Raw genomic sequence first — 23,234 nt, forward strand, 5'->3', positions numbered from 1 at the left:
ACCTCAGGAGTAAATGTCAGTTGGCTTTTCATAGCCGATCATTGAGAGTATCTCTACCGCTCCTGCTGTCTCTAGAGAGTTGAAAACAGCAGGTATGGGACAGGTAGCACGTACGGTGAACAGGTCAGGGTTCCATAGCCGCAGGCAGAACAGTTGAAACTGGAGCAGCAGCACGGCCAGGTGGACAGGGGACAGCAAGGAGTCATCATGCCAGGTAGTCCTGAGGCATGGTCCTAGGGCTCAGGTCCTCCGAGGGAGAGAAAGAAAGAAAGAGAGAATTAGAGAGAGCATACTTAAATTCACACAGGACACTGGATAGACAGGAGAAATAATCCAGATATAACAGACTAACCCTAGCCCCCCGACACAAACTACTGCAGCATAAATACTGGATGCTGAGACAGGAGGGGTCAGTGAGTTGCAACAAGCTTTTTCAAAAAAAATTGAGAGGAATGGGAGATTCGATATAGGCCGATAGTTTTTTATATTTTCTGGGTCAAGGTTGGGCTTTTTCAAGAGAGGCTTTATTACTGTCACCTTTAGTGAGTTTGGTACACATCCGGTGGATAGAGAGACGTTTATTATGTTCAACATAGGAGGGCCAAGCATAGGAAGCAGCTCTTTCAGTAGTTTAGTTGGAATAGGGTCCAGTATGCAGCTTGAAGGTTTAGAGGCCATGATTATTTTCATAATTGTGTCAAGAGATATAGTACTTAAACACTTGAGTGTCTCCCTTGATCCTAGGTACTGGCAGAGTTGTGCAGACTCAGGACAACTGAGCTTTGGAGGAATACGCAGATTTAAAGAGGAGTCCGTAATTTGCTTTCCAATGATCATGATCTTTTCCTCAAAGAAGTTCATTAATTTATTACTGCTGATGTGAAAGCCATCCTCTGTTGGGGAATGCATCTTTTTAGTTAGCTTTGCGACCGTATCAAAAATAAATTTTGGATTGTTCTTATTTTCCTCAATTAAGTTGGAAAAATAGGATGATCGAGCAGCAGTGAGGGCTCTTCGATACTGCACGGTACTGTCTTTCCAAGCTAGTCGGAAGACTTCCAGTTTGGTGTGGTGCCATTTCCGTTCTAATTTTCTGGAAGCTTGCTTCAGAGCTCGGGTATTTTCTGTATACCAGGGAGCTAGTTTCTTATGACAAATGTGTTTAGGGGTGCGACTGCATCTAGGGTATTGCGCAAGGTTAAATTGAGTTCCTCAGTTAGGTGGTTAACAGATCTTTGTCCTCTGACGTCCTTGGGTAGGCAGAGGGAGTCTGGAAGGGCATCAAGGAATCTTTGGGTTGTCTGAGAATTTATAGCACAACTTTTGATGATCCTTGGTTGGGGTCTGAGCAGATTATTTGTTGCGATTGCAAACATAATAAAATGGTGGTCCGATAGTCCAGGATTATGAGGAAAAACATTAAGATCCACAACCTTTATTCCATGGGACAAAACTAGGTCCAGAGTATGACTGTGGCAGTGAGTAGGTCCGGAGACATGTTGGACAAAACCCACTGAGTCGATGATGGCTCCGAAAYCCTTTTGGAGTGGGTCTGTGGACTTTTCCATGTGAATATTAAAGTCACCAAAAATTAGAATATTATCTGCTATGACTACAAGGTCCGATAGGAATTCAGGGAACTCAGTGAGGAACGCTGTATATGGCCCAGGAGGTCTGTAAACAGTAGCTATAAAAAGTGATTGAGTAGGCTGCATAGATTTCATGACCAGAAGCTCAAAAGACAAATTTTCTTTGTAAATTGAAATTTGCTATCGTAAATGTTAGCAACACCTCCGCCTTTGCGGGATGCACGGGGGATATGGTCACTAGTGTAACCAGGAAGTGAGGCCTCATTTAATGTGTGAAAGTTACATATTTCTAAAAAATATTTTTGAATTTCCCACGTTGCCTTTTCAGCGGAATGTTGTCGGAATGTTGTCGAGGGATGGCGCTAGCGGAACCCCTGCCACTAAGAAGTTTACACAGTAAATTCATCATGCTTAAGCCATGTTTCAGTCAGGCCAATCACATCAAGATTATGTTCAGTGATTAGTTCATTGACTGTAACTGCCTTGGAAGTGAGGGATCTAACATTAAGTAGCCCTATTTTGAGATGTGAGGTATCACAATCTCTTTCAATAATGGCAGGAATGGAGGAGGTCTTTATTCCAGTAAGATTGCTAAGGCGAACGCCGCCATGTTTAGTTTTGCCCAACCGAAACAGCAGTAGACAAGGCATATTGACATTAGAGAGAGGCATAAAGCAATCACAGGTGTTGATCAGGAGAGCTATGACAACAACGGGTAAATGGCGATGAATGGGCAGAGAGGGTCAGTTAGATACACGAGGATTGGTAGGATGGTCAGTTTTACAAGGGTATGTTTGGCAGCATGAGTGAAGGATGCTTTGTTGCGGAATAGGAAGCCAATTCTAGATTTAACTTGGCATTGGAAGATGTTTGATGTGAGTCTGAAGGAGAGTTTACAGTCAACCAGACACCTAGGTATTTGTAGTTGTCCACATATTCTAAGTCAGAGCCGTCCAGAGTAGTGATGTTGGACAGCGGGCAGGTGCAGGCAGCGATCGGTTGAAGAGCATGCATTTAGTTTTACTTGTATTTAAGAGGCAATTGGAGGCCACGGAAGGAGAGTTGTATGGCATTGAAGCTCGCCTGGAGGGTGTTAACACAGTGTCAAAAAGAAGGCCAGAAGTATACAGAATAGTGTCGTCTGCGTAGAGGTGGATCAGAGAAACACCAGCAGCAAGAGCGACTCATTGATGTATACAGAGAAGAGAGTCGGCAAGAATTGAACCCTGTGGCACCCCCATAGAGAAACTGCCAGAGGCCCGGACAACAGACCCTCCGATTTGACACACTGAACTCGATCAGAGAAGTAGTTGGTGAACCAGGCGAGCAATCATTAGAGAAACCAAGCGTGTCGAGTTGATGATGAGGATGTGGTGATTGACAAGATAAAAGCCTGGCCAGGTCAATGAATACGGCTGCACAGTATTGTTTCCTATCGATGGCGGTTTAAGATAATCGTTTATGACCTTGAGCGTGGCTGAGGTGCACCCATGACCAGCTCTGAAACCAGATGCATAGCGGAGAAGGTATGGTGGGATTCGAAATGGTCGGTAATCTGTTTGTTGACTTGGCTTCGAAGACCTTAGAAAGGCAGGGTAGAAGATATAGGCTCGTAGCATTTGGTCAAGAGTTTCCCGCCCTTTGAAGAGGGCGATGACCGCGCAGCTTTCCAATCTTTGGGAGCTCAGACAACACGAGAGGTTGAACAGGCTAGTAATAGGGTGGCAACAATTTCAGCAGATAGTTTTAGAAAGAAAGGGTCCAGATTATCGGCATTTGTAAGGGTCCAGATTTTGCAGCCTCTTTCAGAACATCAGCTGACTGTATTTGGGAGAAAGAGAAATGGGGAAGGCTTGGGCGAGTAGCAGAGGGGAGGGCATGTGCGTTGACCGGGGTAGGGGTAGCCAGGTGGAAAGCATGGCCAGCCGTAGAAAAATGCTTATTGAAATTCTCAATTATAGTGGATTTGTCGGTGGTGACAGTGTTTCCTATCTTCAGTGCAGTTGGAAGCTGGGAGGAGGTGTTCTATTCTCCATGGACTTAGCAGTGTCCCAGAACTTTTTTTGAATTTGTGTTGCAGGAAGCAAATTTCTGCTTGAAAAGCTAGCCTTGGCTTTTCAACTGCCTGTGTATATTGGTTTCTAGCTTCCCTGAAAGTTGCATATCACGGGGGCTGTTTGATGCTAATGCAGAAACGCCATAGGATGTTTTTCTGTTGTTAAGGGCAGTCAGGTCAGGAGAGAACCAAGGGCTATATCTGTTCCTGGTTCACATTTCTTGAATGGCGGGCATGCTTATTCAAGCTGGTGGAGGAAGGCACATTTTATAAAATATCAGGCATCCTCTACTGACGGGATGAGATCAATATCCTTCCAGGATACCTCGGCCAGGTCGATTAGAAAGGCCTGCTCGCTGAGAGTGTTTTCAGGGAGCGTTTGACAGTGATGAGTGGAGGTCGTTTGACCGCTGACCATTACGGATGCAGGCAATGAGGCAGTGATCGCTGAGATCTTGGTTGAAAACAGCAGAGGTGTATTTGGAGGGCAAGTTGGTTAGGATGATATCTATGAGGGTACCCGTGTTTTACGGAATTGGGGTGGTACCTGGTAGGTTCATTGATAATTTGTGTGAGATTGAGGGCATCAAGCTTAGATTGTAGGATGGCTGGGTGTTAAGCATGTTCCAATTTAGGTCGCCTAGCAGCACGAGCTCTGAAGATAGATGGGGGGCAAATCAGTTCACATATGGTGTCCAGAGCACAGCTGGGGCAGAGGGTGGTTCTATAGCAGGCGGCAACGGTGAGAGACTTTGTTTTAGAAGGGTGGATTTTATAAAGTAGAAGTTTCAAATTGTTTGACAGACCTGGATAGAAACAAGAACTCTGCAGGCAATCTTTGCAGTAGATTGCAACACCGCCCCCTTTGGCCGTTCTATCTTGTCTGAAAATCTTGTAGTTGGGGATGAAAATTTCAGAAGTTTTGGTGGTCTTTTCTAAGCCAGGATTCAGACACGGCTAAACATCTGGGTCGGCGATAGTCATTAGTGTTCAGTTACCTTTTCTTTCTTGGGTACAGGAACAATGGGGGCCATCCTGAAGCATGTGGGGACAGCAGACTGGGACACGGAAGAGAGATTGAATTTGTCCGTAAACACACCAGCCAGCTGGTCTGCGCATGCTCTGAGGATGCGGCTAGGGATGCCGTCTGGGCCGGCAGCCTTGCGAGGGTTAACACGTTTAAATGTCTTACTCACGTCGGCCACAGAGTAGGAGAGTCCACAGTCCTTGGTAGCGGGCCGCCTCAGTGGCACTGTGTTATCCTCAAAGCAGGCAAAGAAAGTGTTTAGTTTGTCTGAAAGCAAGATGTCAGTGTCCGTGATGTGGCTGGTTTTCCTTTTGTAGTCTGTGATTGTCTGTATACCCTGCCACATAAGTCTCGTTTCTGAGCCGTTGAATTGCGACTCCACTTTGTCTCTATACTGACATTTCGCCTGTTTGATTGCCTTGTGGAGAGAATAACTACACTGTTTGTATTCGGCCATATTCCCAGTCACCTTTCCATGGTTAAATGCAGTGGTTCGCGCTTTCAGTTTTGTGCGAATGCCGGCATCTATCCACAGTTTTTGGTTAAGGTAGGTTTTAATAGTCATGGTAGGTACAACATCTTCTATTTACTTCCTTATAAACTCACTCACTGAATCAGGGTATACGTCAATATTATTCTCTGAGGCTATCCGGAACATGTCCCAGTTCGCGTGATCAAAACAATCTTGAAGCGTTCCGATTGGTCAGACCAGCCTTGAATAGTTCTTAGCACGGGTACATCCTGTTTGAGTTTCTGTCTATAGGAAGGGAGGAGCGAAATGGAGTCGCAGTCATATTTGCCGGAAGGAGGGCAAGGGAGGGCTTTGTATGCATCACGGAAGTTAGAGTAACAGTGAAACAGTATATTTCCAGCGCGAGTGCTGAGTGATGTTACAATTACACCATGAGTCGTTAATCATCAAACATACATCCCCGCCCTTCTTCTTCCCGGAGAGATGTTTTTCCTGTCGGTGCGACGCACAAAGAATCCAGGTGGCTGTACCGAGTCCGATAGCATATCCCGAGAGGTCCATGTTTCCGTGAAATAGAGTATGTAACAATCCCTGATGTCTCTCTGGAAAGCAACCCTTGCTCTATTTTCGTCTACCTTGTTATCTAGAGACTGGACATTAGCGAGTAATATACTCGGAAGCGGTGGGTGGTGTGGGCGCAATCCAAAGTCTGACCAGAAGACCACTCTGTCTACCTCTTGTTTTGGGTCAGCCTCTGGAATCAGTTCAAATACCCTGGGTGGTTCGGACAAAGGATCCGCTTCGGGAAAGTCGTATTCCTGGTTGTAGTGCTGGTAAATTGACGACGCTCTGATATCCAATAGTTCTTCCCGGCTGTATGTAATAACACTTAAGATTTTCTGGGCTAACAATGTAAGAAATAATACATGAAGAAAAAAAAATACTGCAAAATGACTAGAAGCTAGGCAGCCCTCTGTCAGCGCCATTTTCTGATATTTCAGTGTTTTATTTTTAATACATTTGCTAAAATTTCTAATAACCTGTTTTTGCTTTATCATTATGGGGTATTGTGTGTAGATTGATGAGGGGGGGAAAACGATTTAATCCATTTTAGAATAATGCTGAATTGTAACAAAATGTGGAAAATGTCAAGGGGTCTCAATACTTTCCGATTGCAATGTATCTACACTGGTGCGTCATGGAAAGGGCTAGGGGTAGATTTGGGATTCAGACACAGTATCAGTAGCGTTCATTAGCAATACAGTCAAAAATATGTTGTTGGGCATCCGAAATAAAGAAATGCACAGTCTTTGCGCCGGGTTCGCGGAGACAGAATCTCCAATTAACATGCTTTTCAGTCATGGACTACGCATAGGCCGGGATTTAATCTGACACGCTTTATAGAGCAGTGCATTGGACGGCCGACAGTGTGCTTTTTAAAGTAAAGTCCAATGTGCTCCACTATAACGGTAATCGGATTAAATCCCGGTTTAGGCTTAATCTGTGTCCATGAAACCAGCCCTTTGAGTCCCATCTACTGGACTCTCACATGCTCAACAGTGAGCGAACTCTGCCATGGATATCCACATCTCAACTGGGATGAGTTTCATCCAACCATCCTCCCTTTCCACCATGTGATGACTATTGAACACATGCAAAGTGTGATATTTTCACATGCTGGCTTCAGTTCACACACTTACAAAAAACAACACCTCCACTTAAAAAATGTATAAAAGGGAGGGGGTAGAGACGGAGCCAGAGGAAAGGGAAGCAAGACAGGCACACTTCTCTCTTCAGTTCAGTGATTTTAATCTGGGTGGTAAATTAGTTCAGAAGCAGTCACTATACAAACTGTTAGTGGGTACAGTGCCTTGCAAAAGTATTCATCGCCCTTGGCATTTTTCCTATTTTGTTGCGTTACAACCTGTAATTTAAATAGATTTTTATTTGGATTCCATGTAATGGACATAAACAAAATAGTCCAAATTGGTGAAGTGAAATGAATAAAATAACTGGTTTAAAAATGTAAAAAGAAATAAAACAGAAAAGGGGTGCATGCATATGTATTCACCTCCTTCGCTATGAAGCCCATGAATAATATCTGGTGCAACCAATTACCTTCAGAAGTGACATAATTAGTTAAATCAAGTCCAACTGTATGCAATCTAAGTGTCCCATGATCTCAATATACAGTTGAAGATGGAAGTTTACATACACCTTAGCCAAATACATTTACAAAAATTTCCTGTCTTAGGTCAGTTAGGATCACCACTTTATTTTAAGAATGTGAAATGTCAGAATAATAGTGGAGAGTGATTTATTTCATCTTTTATTTCTTTCATCACATTCCCAGTGGGTCAGAAGTTTACATACACTCAATGCTACTCAATTTTGTAGCATGGCTTTTAAATTATTTAACTTGGGTCAAACATTTCGGGTAGCCTTTCACAAGCTTCCCACAATAAGTTGGGTGAATTTTGGCCCATTCCTACTGTCATGGCTGGTGTAACTGAGTCAGGTTGGTAGGCCTCCTTGATCGCACACGCTTTTCAGTTCTGCCCACAAATCTTCGATAGGATTGAGGTCATGGCTTTGTGATGGCCACTCCAATACCTTGACTTTGTTGTCCTTAAAAACTTCTTGGAACTATAGGGGGTGCTGTTCCGCATTAGCATATTTTGGTCTCCAAATTAAACTGCCTCGTGCTAAATTCTTGATCGTTAAAGGCTTCGTTAACAATATGCATATTATTGTCTATTATTGGATAGAAAACACTTTCTTATTTCTATAGACCGTTGAATTTGTCTCTGAGTTACAGAACTAATACCTACAGGCACTTTATGAACAATGACAGGTCAGATTTCAGAAATTTTTACCCCTGAATCTGGATCTTGTTTTAAGTGACAATGAATGTATGAAGAACCTACAGACTGCCTACTCATTCCTCATGGTGTCTTGTACTCATCACTTGTTGAATGTCGAGAATTGCACATATTCACAGCCACTACATAAAGAACAAACACTGTAGAGGTACCCCCTTTCGTCGCGCGCCTGAAGCGTGAAAGGACACGGACGATTGCCTCATCCAAAATCTGTCTAGACCAGCAAATATTTCTACTGTCATGTTATTACTCTTATAGTCTGCTTTAAAACATCATAAGTAGTTAATTGTGAGACCGTTTAATATAGCAATTCTATATACCGTTCTAGTTGCCCGATCTGAGGAATTATTTGATACGATGCACTTTCTAGTCATTGGAACGTTTCGGGGTCTCGTCGTTGTTAGTGACATTTTCCGGACAGAGGACATCTACGAGCCAAAAGATAGGTACAACATAGAAAGGATACATTGCCCAAGGAATCTGTGGAAAACAGCTCAAAGTAAGCAATATTTAATATTATAATCGTTGTCTGTCGAAAATATTTTAAACGCATATATTCGCCATTTTGTTGTTATCGCGTCACTTGGCGAAACCTGTATTTGAAAGTAAGGAATTTTAAAAATGTAAGTCAGTCTGGTTGCATTAAGAAGCAATTAGTTCTTCGATTCCGGTCAACGCCTGTATTTTAGCAGTATATGATGCTTTCAATTAAACTAGATCACTCTGAAAGATGACGTTTCAAGACACTTTGAGGCTGATTCCTAGATTCATTGTGTAACCACGGTTTTGATGCTAAATATGCACCTTTGTCGAACAAACTGTATATGTATTTGTAAAAATGATGTTATCAGAGTCATCGAAGGAATCTGATAAGGTTAGTGAAAAAATTAATATATTTTGGCGGTGATTACGTTATAGCTCTCTTTGCTGGAATCATGCCTCTGTAACGTTTCACGTGGTATGCTAACTTATCGAATTTATTGTGTTTTCGCTGTAAAACGCTTAGAAAAGCTGAAATATTGTCGGAATCACAAGATTGGTCTTTCCATTGCATGCTTTGTCTATTCTTTGAAATGTTTTATTAAGAGTAATGGCATACACGTTCTCTCTATAGTATTCTAGTCGTTTGTGATGTGGTGCGCATTGTACTGTGGATTTCTACTGAAATATGCACCTTTTTTCTAACAAACTATCCTATACCATAATATGTTTATCAACTGTCATGCGTGATGATGTTTTTTATAGGTATTTGGTATCAAGATCTTAAGTTTAGCCCCCCCGATTGGGTGGTACGTACGTGGGAGAAAAATGGGTGACAAAGAAATTGTGATAGCTAATAGATTTACATATTTTGTCTTCCCTGTAAAACATTTWAAAAATCTGAAATGGTGGCTTTATTCACAAGATCTGTATCTTTCATCTGGTGTCTTGGACTTGTGATTTAATGATATTTAGATGCTACTATCTACTTGTGAAGCTATGCTAGCTATGCTAATCAGTGTGTGGGGGGATGGGGGGTGKTCCCGGACCCGGGGTAGAGGCTCGTTAGAGGTTAAGCCATTTTGCCACAACTTTGTAAATATGCTTGTGGTTATTGTCCATTTGGAAGACCCATTTGCYACCAAGCTTTAACTTCCTGACTGATGTCTTGAGATGTTGCTTCAATATGTCCGCATCATTTTCCTGCCTAATGATGCCATCTATTTTGTGAAGTGCACCTATCCCTCCTGCAGCAAAGCACCCACACAATATGATGCTGCCACCCATATGCTTCACGTTTGGGATGGTGTTCTTTGGCTTGCAAGCATCCTCCTTTTTCCTCCAAACATATCTATGGTCATTATGGCCAAACAGTTCTATTTTTGTTTCATCAGACCAGAGGACATTTCTCAAAAAAGTACGATCTTTGTCCCCATGCGCAGTTGCAAACCGTAGTCTGGCTTTTTTAATGGAGGTTTTGGAGCAGTGGCTTCTTCTTTGCTGAGCGGCCTTTCAGGTTATGTCGATATAGGACTCGTTTTACAGTGACTATAGATACTTTTGTACCCGTTTCCTCCAGCATCTTCACAAGGTCCTTTGCTGTTGTTCTGGGATTGATTTGCACTTTTCACACCAAAGTTCGTTCATCTTTTGGAGACAGAACGCGTCTCCTTCCTGAGCAGCATGATGGCTGCGTGGTCCCAAGGTGTTTATACTTGCGTACAATTGTTTGTACAGATGAACGTGGTACCTTTAGACCTTTGGAAATTGCTCCGAAAGATGAACCAGACTTGTGGGGGTCTACAATTCTTTTTCTGAGGATGTGGCTGATTTCTTTTGATTTTCCCATGATGTCAAGCAAAGAGGCACTGAGCTTGAAGGTAGGCCTTGAAATACATCCACAGGTACACCTCCAATTGACTCAAATGATGCCAATTAGCCTATCAGAAGCTTCTAAAGCCATGACATCATTTTCTGGAATTTTCCAAGCTGTTTAAAGGCACAGTCAACTTAGTGTATGTAAACTTCTGACCCACTGGAATTGTGATACAGTGAATTAAATGTGAAATAATCTGTCTGTAAACAATTGTTGGAAAAATTACTTGTGTCATGCACAAAGTAGATGTCCTAACCTGCCAAAACAATAGTTTGTTAACTAGAAATGTGTGGAGTGGTTGAAAAACGAGTTTTAATGACTCCAACCTAAGTGTATGTAAACTTCTGACTTCAACTGCATATACACACCTGTTCTTAAAGGCCCCATAGTCTGCAACACCACTAAGCAAGGGAACCACCAAGCAAGCGGCACCATGAAGAACAAGGAGCTCTCCAAACAGGTCAGGGACAAAGTTGTGGAGAAGTACAGATCAGGGTTGGGTTATAAAAAAATATCACTATTATTAAAAAATTGAAAAAATATGGCACCACAACAACCTGCCAAGAGAGGGCCACGCACCAAAACTCACGGACCAGGCAAGGAGGGCATTAATTAGAGAGGCAACAAAGAGACCCCTGAAGGAGCTAGAAAGCTCAACAGCGGAGATTGGAGTTTCTGTCCATAGGACAACTTTAAGACGTAAACTCCACAGAGCTGGGATTTATGGAAGAGTGGCCAGAAAAAAGCCATTGCTTAAAGAAAATGATAAGCAAACTGTCACGAATCCCGCCGAAGATGGTGCCTCTTCCCGTTCGGGCGGCGCTCGGCGGTCGTCGTCTCCGGCCTACTAGCTGCCACCGATCCCCTTTTCTGTTTCATTTAGTTTTGTCTGATTTGTTGCACCTGTTTTGTGTTTAGGTTTGATTGTGGGCTATTTAACCCAGTTGGCCCGCCGACTATTGTGCGGGCTTGTTTTTCTGTTTGTGGTGTTTCGTTATTTCTTGTGGTGTCTGTTCCGATTCGATTTAGTCCTGTTTGTTTTGGACTGGGACTTGACGCGCCCTTGTGTGTGTGGCGTAACCGTCTCGCTGTTATTTTTGGAATATTAAATCCACGTCCTTCTGAACTACCCTGCTCTCTGCGCCTGACTCCTTCACTCACAACTTTTGGAACTGTGACACAAACACGTTTGGTGTTTGCCAAAAGGCATGTGGGGGACCCCAAACGTATGGAAGAAGGTACTCTGGTCAGATGACTAAAATTTAGCTTTTTGGTCATCAAGAAAAACGCTATATCCGGCGCAAACCCAACACCTCATCACCCCGAGAAGCATGGTGGTGACAGTATCATGCTGTGGGGATGTTTTTCCATCGGCAGGGACTGGGAAACTTTTCAGAATTTAAGGAATGATGGATGGCGCTAAATACAGGGAAATTCTTGGGGGAAACTTGTTTGTCTTCCAGAGATTTGAGACTCGGACAGAGGTTCACCTTCAGCAGGACAATGAACCTAAGCGCACTGCTAAAGCAACACTTGAGTGGTTTAACTTCTCTGGGATAGGTGGGACGGTAGCGCGCCGAATTCAAATATATTACTATAAAAATCAATCTTTCATGAAATCACACATGAAAGACACCAAATTAAACCTACACATGTTGTGAATCCAGCCAACATGTCTGATTTCAAAAAGGATTTATGGGGAAAGCACACCAAACAATTATGTTAGCTCAGTACATAGCCACAGAAAAACACAGCCATTTTCCCAGCAAAAGATAGTAGTCACAAAAAGCAGAAATAGAGATAACATTAATCACTAACCTTTGATGATCTTCATCAGATGACACTCATAGGACATCATGTTACACAATACATGTATGTTTTGTTCGATAATGTGCATATTTATATCCACAAATCTCGGTTTACATTGGCGCCATGTTCAGAAATGCCTCCAAAATATCCAGAGTAATTGCAGAGAGCCACATCAAATAACAGAAATTCTCATCATAAACTTGATGAAAGATACATGTTTTACAAATAATTAAAGATACACTTGTTCTTAATGCAACCACTGTGTCAGATTTTAAAAAAAACTTTACGTAAAAAGCACACCATGCAATAATCTGAGACGGAGCTCAGATTTAACAACCTTTCTCCGCCATGTTGGAGTCAACAGAAATACGAAATTACATCATAAATATTCCCTTACCTTTGATTATGTTCATCAGAATGCACTGCCAGGAATCCTAGTTCCACAATAAATCGCTGTTTTGTTCGATAATGTCCATTACTTATGTCCAATTAGCTACTTTTGCTAGCATGTGTAGTACACGTGTCCAAATGCTCGCGCAGATGCAGGCAAACGTCGGACGAAAACTTCAAAAAGTTATATTACAAGTCGAATAAACTGGTCAAACTAAGTAGAGAATCAATCTTCAGGATGTTGTTATCATTTATATCCAATAAGGTTCCAACCGGAGAATTATTTTCAGTCTCTATAAGTAATGGAACGCATGGCGATATCGTGAGGAAAGCGCGTGAGCAAGAACTGGCAATCTGCCAGACCAATGACTGAAACACCTCCCATCACATCCATCACATCACACCCATCACATCACACTAGAGGCTTCATTCAACGTTCTACAGACTGTAGATTAAGGCATAGGAAGTGCAAACAGATCCATATATTACAGGGAATTTAACAGGCGATGACTTTAACATCGACCAGTCTCAGAATTTTCACTTCCTGTTTGGATTTTTTCACAGGTTTTTGCCTGCCATATGAGTTCTGTTATACTCACAGACATAATTCAAACAGTTTTAGAGACTTCAGAGTGTGTTCTATCCAATAGTAATAATAATATGCATATATTAGCATCTGGGACAGAGTAGGAGGCAGTTCACTATGGGCACGCGATTCATCCAAAGTGAAAATGCTGCCCCCTATCCCTAAAAAGTTAAGGGTTGCACACATTTGGGTCACTGTAGTAGCTGACGTGTATAGTGTTGAGTCATCCGCATACATAGACACTCTGGTTTTACTCAAAGTCAGTAGCATGTTAGTAAAAATTGAAAAAAACATGGGGCCTAAACATCTACCCTGGGGAATTCCTGATTCCACCTGGAGTATGTTTGAGAGGCTTCCATTAAAGAACACCCTCTGTTCTGTTAGCCAAATAACTCTTTATCCACATTATTACAGGGGGTGTACAGCCATAACACATACATTTTCCAGCAGCAGATTATGTCCGATGTCACGAACCGGCTCGAAGCCTGCAACAAAAAGTGAGACAACGTGGAGATAATAAATATAATTTGTTATTCCTTAACTAAATTAAACTAAATACAATTAACAATAGTGTGTGTAGTCAGTAATCAGTAGTGTAAGTGAGTGGTTGCATGCATAAATATGATAATGAGGGGTGTTGAAAGGTGCCAATGCAAACTAACAAAATCTCAAAATCTCAGTGTCTGCATGGAGAGAGTCTCCTCAATGAATGGGGAAGTGGTGCATTTATCCTGGGACACACCCACCCAGTGTGTCCCATGTCGCTGATGACCCTCCCAGCGCCACCCCCTGACATCCTAATAAGGAAAACAAGAGCAAAGAGAAAGAATAAGGCAGACAGAGTGATGATCATTTTATCATCAATTTCTCTCAGCCAATCATCAGTCATTTGTGTAAGTGCTGTGCTTGTTGAGTGTTCTTCCCTATAAGCGTGCTGAAAGTCTGTTGTCAATTTGTTTACTATGAAATAGCATTGTATCTGGTCAAACACCATTTTTTCCAGAAGTTTACTAATGGTCGGTAACAGGCTGAAATCTCATAATTTGGTCCGATATACTTGGATGTGTATTGCCAGCGTTTGTTACTGGCATGTCATCCCTAAATGTGCTTATCTTGCCAATGAAAAAGTCCTTGAAGTGGTTGGCAATATCAGTGGGCTTTGTGATGAATGAGCCATCTTATTCAATGAATGATGGAGCTGAGATGGCTTTTTTTCCCCAAAATGTAATTTAAGGTGCCCCAAAGCTTTTTACTATGATTCCTTATATAATTGATCCTTGTTTCATAGTATGGTTTATTTTGTATTTTTATTTAGTTTAGTCACATGATTTCTTAATTTGCATTAAGGTTGCCAATCAGTTGGGCTGCCAGACTTATTTGCCATACCTTTTGCCTCATCCCTCTCAACCATACTATTTTTCAAATCCTCATAAATCCAAGGGGATTCAATAGTTTTTACAGTAATTTTCTTACTGGGTGAGTGCTTATTAGTAACTGTAATAAGCAATTTCATAAATGTGTCAAGTACAGCTTCTGGTTGCTCCTCATTTCATTACACACCACAGACCAGAAAATATTCTTAACATTGTCAACATATCAATCACTACAAAACTTCTTGCATGACCTCTTATACACTATATTAGGCCCAGCCTTTTTAAGTTTGGTTTTCCTAGATATGGCTATTATACTGTGATCACTACATCCTATGGATTTGGATACTGCTTTAAAGCAAATTTCTGCAGCATTAGTAAATATGTGATCAATACATGTTAATTTCATTCCTGTGCTGTTTGTAACTACCCTGGTAGGTCGACTGATAACCTGAACCAGGTTGCAGGCACTGGTTACATTTTGAAGTTTTTTCTTGAGTGGGCAGCTTGATGATAGCCAGTCAATATTTAAATAATCCAGAAAATCTACTTCTCTGTTGATATCACATACATTGTCAAGCATTTCACACATATTATCCAGATACTGACTGTTAGCACTTGGTGGTCTATAGCAGCTTCCCACAATTATGGGCATTATGGGGATGCAGATAAACCTGTAGCCATATTACTTCAACAGTATTTAACATTATCGCAACCACACAATCGCAACCACACTGCACACTGCCCTAACCCATCTGGACAAGAGGAATACCCATGTGAGAATGCTGTTCATCGATTACAGCTCAGCATTTAAACCCATATACCCTCCAAACTCGTCATCAAGCTCAGACCCTGGTCTCGACCCCGCCCTGTGCAACTGGTCCTGGACTTCCTGACGGCGCCCCCCAGGTGGTGAGGGTAGGTAACAACATCTCCACCCCGCTGATCCTCAACACTGGGGCCCCACAAGGGTGCGTTTCTGAGCCCTCCTGTACTCCCTGTTCACCCACGACTGCGTGCCATGCACGCCTCCAACTCAATCATCAAGTTTGCGGATGACACTACAGTGGTAGGCTTGATTACCAACAACGACGAGACGCCTACAGGGAGGAGGTGAGGGCCCTCGGAGTGTGGTGTCAGGAAAATAACCTCACACTCAACGTCAACAAAACAAAGGAGATGATTGTGGACTTCAGGAAACAGCAGAGGGAGCACCCCCTATCCACATCGACGGGTCAGTAGTGGAGAAAGTGGAAATTTTAAGTTCCTCGGTGTACACATCACGGACAAACTGAATTGGTCCACCACACAGACAGCGTCGTGAAGAAGGCGCAGCAGCGCCTCTTCAACCTCAGGAGGCTGAAGAAATTCGGCTTGTCACCAAAAGCACTCACAAACTTCACAGATGCACAATCGAGAGCATCCTGTCGGGCTGTATCACCGCCTGGTACGGCAACTGCTCCGCCCACAACCGTAAGGCTCTCCGAGAGGTAGTGAGGTCTGCAGAACGCATCACCGGGGGCAAACTACCTGCCCTCCAGGACACCTACACCACCGATGTCACAGGAAGCCATAAAGATCATCAAGGACAACAACCACCCAAGCCACTGCCTGTTCACCCGCTATCATCCAGAAGGCGAGGTCAGTACAGGTGCATCAAAGCAGGGATCGAGAGACTGAAAAACAGCTTCTATCTCAAGGCCATCAGACTGTTAAACAGCCACCACTAACATTTAGCGGCCGCTGCCAACTACTGACTCAACTCCAGCCACTTTAAAAATGGGAATTGATGGAAATTATGTAAAAATGTACCACTAGCCACTTTAAACAATGCCACTTAATATAATGTTTACATACCCTACATTACCCATCTCATATGTATATACTGTACTCTATATCATCTACTGCATCTTGCCATCTTTATGTAATACATGTGCCACTAGCCACTTTAAACTATGCCACTTTATGTTTACATACCCTACAGTACTCATCTCATATGTATATACCGTACTCTATACCATCTACTGCATCTTGCCATGCCGTTCTGTACCACCACTCATTCATATATCTTTATGTACATATTCTTTATCCCTTTACACTTGTGTGTGTGTATAAGGTAGTAGTTGTGGAATTGTTAGGTTAGATTACTTGTTGGTTATTACTGCATTGTCGGAACTAGAAGCACAAGCATTTCGCTACACTCGCATTAACATCTGCTAACCATGTGTATGTGACTAATAAAATTTGATTTGATTTGATTTGACATTAGAACGTCTCCAAGCTTTACAGGTATGTTGTCTTGAATGTAGACCACAACACCGCTCCCATTGGCATTTCTGTCTTTTTGGTAGATGTTATAACCATGTATTGCTACCACTGTATCATCAAAGGTATTATCTAAGTGAATATGAATATGAATGTCATCTGTTACAATCAAGTTATAGACTTCATGGACCTTGTTTCTTAGGCTACATATGTTAGTATGGGCTATTCTTAGCACTTTTCTGGGTTGCTTGATTGTTTTTAATGCTTTACTGGGAAGGTAATCAGAGGTAGACTTACTCATGTTATTTACTTTGGAGCTGATAGTGCAGTGGGAGCTGCATAAAGTGGTCTTCCTACGAGGACACACCGCCTTAGTGCTAACAGTGTAACTCTGGTTCATAGGCACATGATTACTGTAGACAATAGCTGTAGGATTAACAGAAGTATTCGGTGTAAATGGGGGTACATCAATTCAATTCCTTACGTTGTGTTTGCCAATGCCCTTAGGATCATGTACATTTGATGTAGCATTATGACTGTTCATTGTCACAATGGTAGGGATTAGCTGAGCTGGTCTTGGATCATTTACCAGTCATTGTTTCAACACAGCCTTGAAATGCGTGGACAGAGTCCAGGAGCCAAGATGATTTGGATGGACTCCGTCATTCCTGTAGAGTATCTTCTGTTTCCAGAAGGTGTCAAAGTTCTCTATAAAAGTGACTCCAGCAGAGCTACAGTAGTCTTTTAGCCAGATGTTGAGTTGAGATGTCTTGATGTTGAGATGGGTCTATTACTTGAACTCTGTGAAGCATTTATGTGGGCTGCAATTTCTGAGGCTGGTAATTCTAATGAATTTATCCTCTGCAGCAGAGGTAACTCTGGGTCTTCCTTTCCTGTGACGGTCCGAATGAGAGCCAGTTTCATCATAGCGCTTGATGGTTTTTGTGACTGCATTTTCTGCATTGACTGACCTTCATGTCTTAAGGTAATGATGGACTGTCGTTTCTCTTTACTTATTTGAGCTGTTCTTGCCATAATATGGACCTGGTCTTTTACCAAATAGGGCCACCTTCTGACACAACACAAATGACAGGCTAAAACGCAATAAGAATAAAGAAATTCCACAAACGTACTTTTAACAAGGCCTGTTAAATGAAATGCATTCCAGGTCACTATGACCTGGAAGATGGTTGAGAGAATGCCAAGAGTGTGCAAAGCTGTCACCAAGGCAAAGGGTGGCTAATTTGAAGAATCTCAAATATAAAATATATTTTGATTTGTTTAACACTTTTTTGTTAGATGATTCCATATGTGTAGAAAATAGTAAAAATAAAGAAAAACGCTGGAATGAGTAGGTGTGTCCAAACTTTTGAGTGGTACTGTAAGGAGGGGGGGGGAAACTATGAACAAAAAGTGCTATAATTTGTAAGCAATTCACCCAATATGGATGAAAATACCCTCAAATTAAATCTGACAGTCTGCAGTTTAACCTAATTTCAAATCCCAAGTGTTGGAGTACAGAGCCAAAACAACAACAAATGTGTCACTTTCCCAATACTTTTATCTCTCCATTCCTAACAATTCTGTAGATGCAGAAAGAGTTGCATACATATTATTATCTACTATATGCATAGCTAATTAGCTTGCACCAGGTATGTAGGAATAGTTAGCACATTAGCCTACTTATATGTACACACTAAATAAGAATCTGTCCTCGGTTGAAACACCGTGTTCCAAACTGCCTCTGGATGCAACATCAGTACAATAACTGTTTGTCGGGAGCTTCATGAAATGGGTTTCCATGGCCGAGCAGCCGCACAGAAGCATAAAATCACCATGCACAATGCCAAGCATCTGCTGGAGTGGTGGAAAGCTCACCGCCATTGGACTCTGGAGCAGTGGAAACGCGTTCTCTGGAGTTATGAATCACTCTTCACCATCTGGCAGTCCGACCAATTAATCTGTGTTTGGCGGATGCCAGGAGAACGCTACCTGCCCGAATGCATAGTGCCAACTGTAAAGTTTAGTGGGGGAGGAATAATGGCCTGTGGTGGTTTCATGGTTCGGCCTAGGCCCCTTAGTTCCAGTGAAGGGAAATCTTAATGCTACAGCAAGGGAACTGCGTTTATTTTCAGCAAACTTTTAACATGTGTAAATATTTGTATGAACATAACAAGATTCAACAACTGACATAAACTGAACAAGTTCCAAAGACATGTTGTTACGGCTGATTTCCTCCTCTTTGTCTGAAGAGGAGGTGTAGGGATCGGACCAAGACGCAGAGTGGAAAGTGTCCATGTTTTATTATCAAATAAACTGAACACTACACGAAACAAAATAACAAAAGAGAATCTAACCGACAAACAGTCCCGTGTGGCACAACTACTGACACGGAAAACAAACACCCACAAAACACACGTGAAACCCAGGCTGCCTAAGTATGATTCTCAATCAGGGACAACGATTGACAGCTGCCTCTGATTGAGAATCATACCAGGCCGAACACAAAATCCCAACATAGAAAATCACACATAGACAACCCACCCAACTCACGCCCTGACCAACTAAATAAATACAAAACAAGGGAAAACAGGTCAGGAACGTGACACATGTGACTAACAGAAATGGAATAATATGTTCCTGAACAAAGGGGGGGGTCAAAATCAAAAGTAACAGTCAGTATCTGCCAGCTGCATGAAGTACTGCAGTGCATCTCCTCCTCATGGACTGTACCATATTTGCCAGTTCTTGCTGTGAGATGTTACCCCACTCTTCCACCAAGGCATCTGCAAGTTCTCGGACATTTCTGGGGGGAATAGCCCTAGCCCTCATCCTCCAATCCAACAGGTCCCAGACGTGCTCAATGGGATTGAGATTCGGGCTCTTCGCTGGCCATGGCAAAACACTGACATTCCTGTCTTGCAGGAAATCACGCACAGAACGAACAGTATGGCTGGTGGCATTGTCATGCTGGAGGGTCATGTCAGGATGAGCCTGCAGGAAGGGTACCACATGAGGGAGGATGTCTTCCCTGCAACGCACAGCTTTGAGATTGCCTGCGATGACAACAAGCTCAGTCCGATGCTGTGACACACCGCCCCAGACCATGACGGACCCTCCACCTCCAAATCGATCCCACTCCAGAATACAGGCCTCGGTGTAACGCTCATTCCTTTGACGAGAAACGCGAATCCGACCATCACCCCTGGTGAGACAAAACCGCGACTCGTCAGTGAAGAGCACTTTTTGCCAGTCCTGCCTGGTCCAGCGAAAGTGGGTTTGTGCCCATAGGCGACGTTGTTGCCGGTGATGTCTGGTGAAGACCTGCCTTACAACAGGCCTGCAAGCCCTCAGTCCAGCCTCTCTCAGCCTATTGCGGACAGTCTGAGCACTGATGAACGGATTGTACATTCCTGGTGTAACTCGGGCAGTTGTTGTTGCCATCCTGTACCTGTCCCGCAGGTGTGATGTTCGGATGTACCGATCCTGTGCAGGTGTTGTTACACGTGGTCTGCCACTGCGAGGACGATCAGCTGTCCGTCCTGTCTCCCTGTAGCGCTGTCTTAGGCATCTCACAGTACGGACATTGCAATTTATTGCCCTGGCCACATCTGCAGTCCTCATGCCTCCTTGCAGCATGCCTAAGGCACATTCACGCAGATGAGCAGGGACCCTGGGCATCTTTCTTGTGGTGTTTTTCAGAGTCAGTAGAAAGGCGTTTTTAATGTCCTAAGTTTTCATAATTGTGACTTTAATTGCCTACCGTCTGTAAGCTGTTAGTGTCTTACTGACCGTTCCACAGATGCATGTTCATTAATTGTTTATGGTTCATTGAACAAGCATGGGAAACCGTGTTTAAACCCTTTACAATGAAGATCTGTGAAGTTGTTTGGATTTTTACAAGACAAGGTCCTGAAACAGGGATATTTCTTTTTTAATGAGTTTAGTATCGGAAAGAGCATATTCTGCAGTTTGTGTGGCACTCTCAAATTGAAGAGGTGCAGCTCTATTTCCAAATTTCATTTTTCCAAGAATATCCGTGCTGTCCATGCATTCAGCACATGACCATTCGCGTGGTAGCATTGCTTTGGCAACTAAGAAAAAATTAGTAATATAATAAACTTGGATGAATGGTCGATAGAAACCAGATAGAAACTGATAATGATTCATGTGACTTCAATTAACTGAATGATGAGGAGGGTGAAGAGGTTGATTGAATGTGATTGATCTGAATGATGAGGGCGAAGAGCATGATTGAATTTAAAACAATAGTGTAATGATGATAAAGAATTGTGGGCAATCTAATTATTTTATAATGAAAGGAAATGATATACCACTTCCAGCCTATCAGAGTCAAATCAGACACTGAGTACAACATACAATGTGTGTAGTTCACAATGGCAAGCCGAACAAAACTAATGCACTGACAGCATTGCAAATGCTGCAGAATTTAAATAAGTTAGTCGGATCGGATATTGAACTTGAAATCGACGTTGGTGTAGAGTCTTCATCTGATTCTGATGTTGACTTTAAGCCTCCGCCTCCGATGCCTGAGCCGCAGAAAAAGCAGAACAGAACCAACTGAAACGATGATCCCAACTGCAACGGTGAGACAGCATTCTGGGAGGAATGGCACAGTTTGGGTAGAAAAGCGTGACGAGTTTGTGACATGCAGATGTTGCAGCACATCAGAGATTGTACTTTCTGCAGCACAGAAAAGGAAACAGTACGTGGGAAATGTTTATGGATGAACTCAAAGCATTTATTGCTCTCTTGTATGTCCGCAGGGCATACGGCCGAAAGAGCAAGGATGTAGAGTAATTTTTGTCTGATAGGTATGGGGTGGACCTTTTATAAGAGACCATGCCACGCAATAAGTTATCAGACCCTTTGCTAAGAGACTAGAAATTGAGCTCAGGTACATCCTGTTTCCATTGATAATCCTTGAGATGTTTCTACAACTTGCTTGGACATGATTCGGAAAGGAACACACATGTCTATATAAGGTCCCACAGTTGACAGTGCATGTCAGAGCAAAAAACAAGCCATGAGGTTGAAGGAATTGTCCGTAGAGCTCTGAGACAGAGTTCCTCTGTGGAGATGTGAGAACCTTCCAGGAGGACAACCATCTCTGCAGCACTCCACCAATCAGGCCTTTATGGTCGAGTGGCCAGACAGAAGCCAATCCTCAGTAACAGGCACATGACAGCTCGCTTCGAGTTTGCCAAAAGGCACCTAAAGGTCTCTCAGACCATCTGATGAAACCAAGATTGATCTCTTTGGCCTGAATGCCAAGCGTCACGTCTGGAGGAAACCTGGCACCATCCCCACGGTGACGCATGGTGCTGGCAACATCATGCTGAGGGGATGTTTTTCAGCGGCAGGGACTGGGAGACTAGTCAGGATCAAGGGAAAGATGAACGGAGAAAAGTACAGAGAGATCGTTGATGAAAACCTGCTCCAGAACGCTGAGGACCTCAGACTGTGCCAAAGGTTCACCTTCCAGCAGGACAATGACCCTAAGCACATAGCCAAGCCAACATCGGGAGTGGCTTTGCGACAAATATCTGAATGTCCTTGAGTGGCCCAGCCAGAGCCCGGACTTGAAATCGATCTAACATCTCTGGAAAGACCTGAAAATAGCTGTGCAGCAACGCTCCCCATCCAACCTGACAGAGATTGAGAGGATCTGCAGAGAAGAATGGGAGAAACTCACCAAAATACAGGTGTGCCAAGCTTTTGTGTCATACCCAAGAAGTCTTGAGGCTGTATTCGCTGCCAAATGTGCTTCAACAAAGTACTAGGGTCTGAATACTTATGTAAATGTAATATTTAACTTTTGTATTTATAAATCAGCAAACATTTATAAAAACCTGTTATTGATTTGTTATTATGGGGTATTGTGTGTAGATTGATGAGGAAACAAAACAATTTGATCAATTTTAGAATAGGCCTGTAACGTAACAAAATGAGGAAAAAGTCTATGGGTCTGAATACTTTCCAAAGGCACTGTATGTCAAGCAACATGGACGCAGTGTTGCAGTGAGATTATCTCAAGCAAATTTGCTGATATGCAAATCAACTCAATCTACATTGAGAATGCATGCAACATCCAATCATTTCATACATCCCATCATGGTTTCACAAATTATTTGGTTATCCAACTGTTTGGTTATTGTAACAGCCTCAATATAGGCAAAATGTTGGCTAAATAATTTAGCTAGCTAGACCAAATAAAATGTTCATCACTGCTTATCAAGCTAACTAACTCTTCTTTGACAATTTCAGTTGAATCTTTACAGGGTGACATCTGGGTACATTTAAGTAAATATATATTGACTGCCAGACAATGTTCATATATCATGACTATCAATGATGCCAAACGGAACCTTCAGACAAACTGTTTGACATGTCTCTTGATGTAATGACATG

General features: G+C 42.6%; 1 protein-coding gene across 1 annotated transcript in view; it reads left to right on the forward strand.

Annotated features, from left to right (window-relative positions):
- Positions 1–23,234, forward strand: part of LOC111976345 (pro-neuregulin-3, membrane-bound isoform-like) — a 198,669-nt gene that overhangs the window by 94,706 nt on the left and 80,729 nt on the right. The gene's annotated exons all lie outside the window — the stretch shown is intronic.

This window comes from Salvelinus sp. IW2-2015, linkage group LG17 (genome assembly GCF_002910315.2).
Source record: "Salvelinus sp. IW2-2015 linkage group LG17, ASM291031v2, whole genome shotgun sequence".
Lineage (NCBI taxonomy): Eukaryota > Metazoa > Chordata > Actinopteri > Salmoniformes > Salmonidae > Salvelinus > Salvelinus sp. IW2-2015.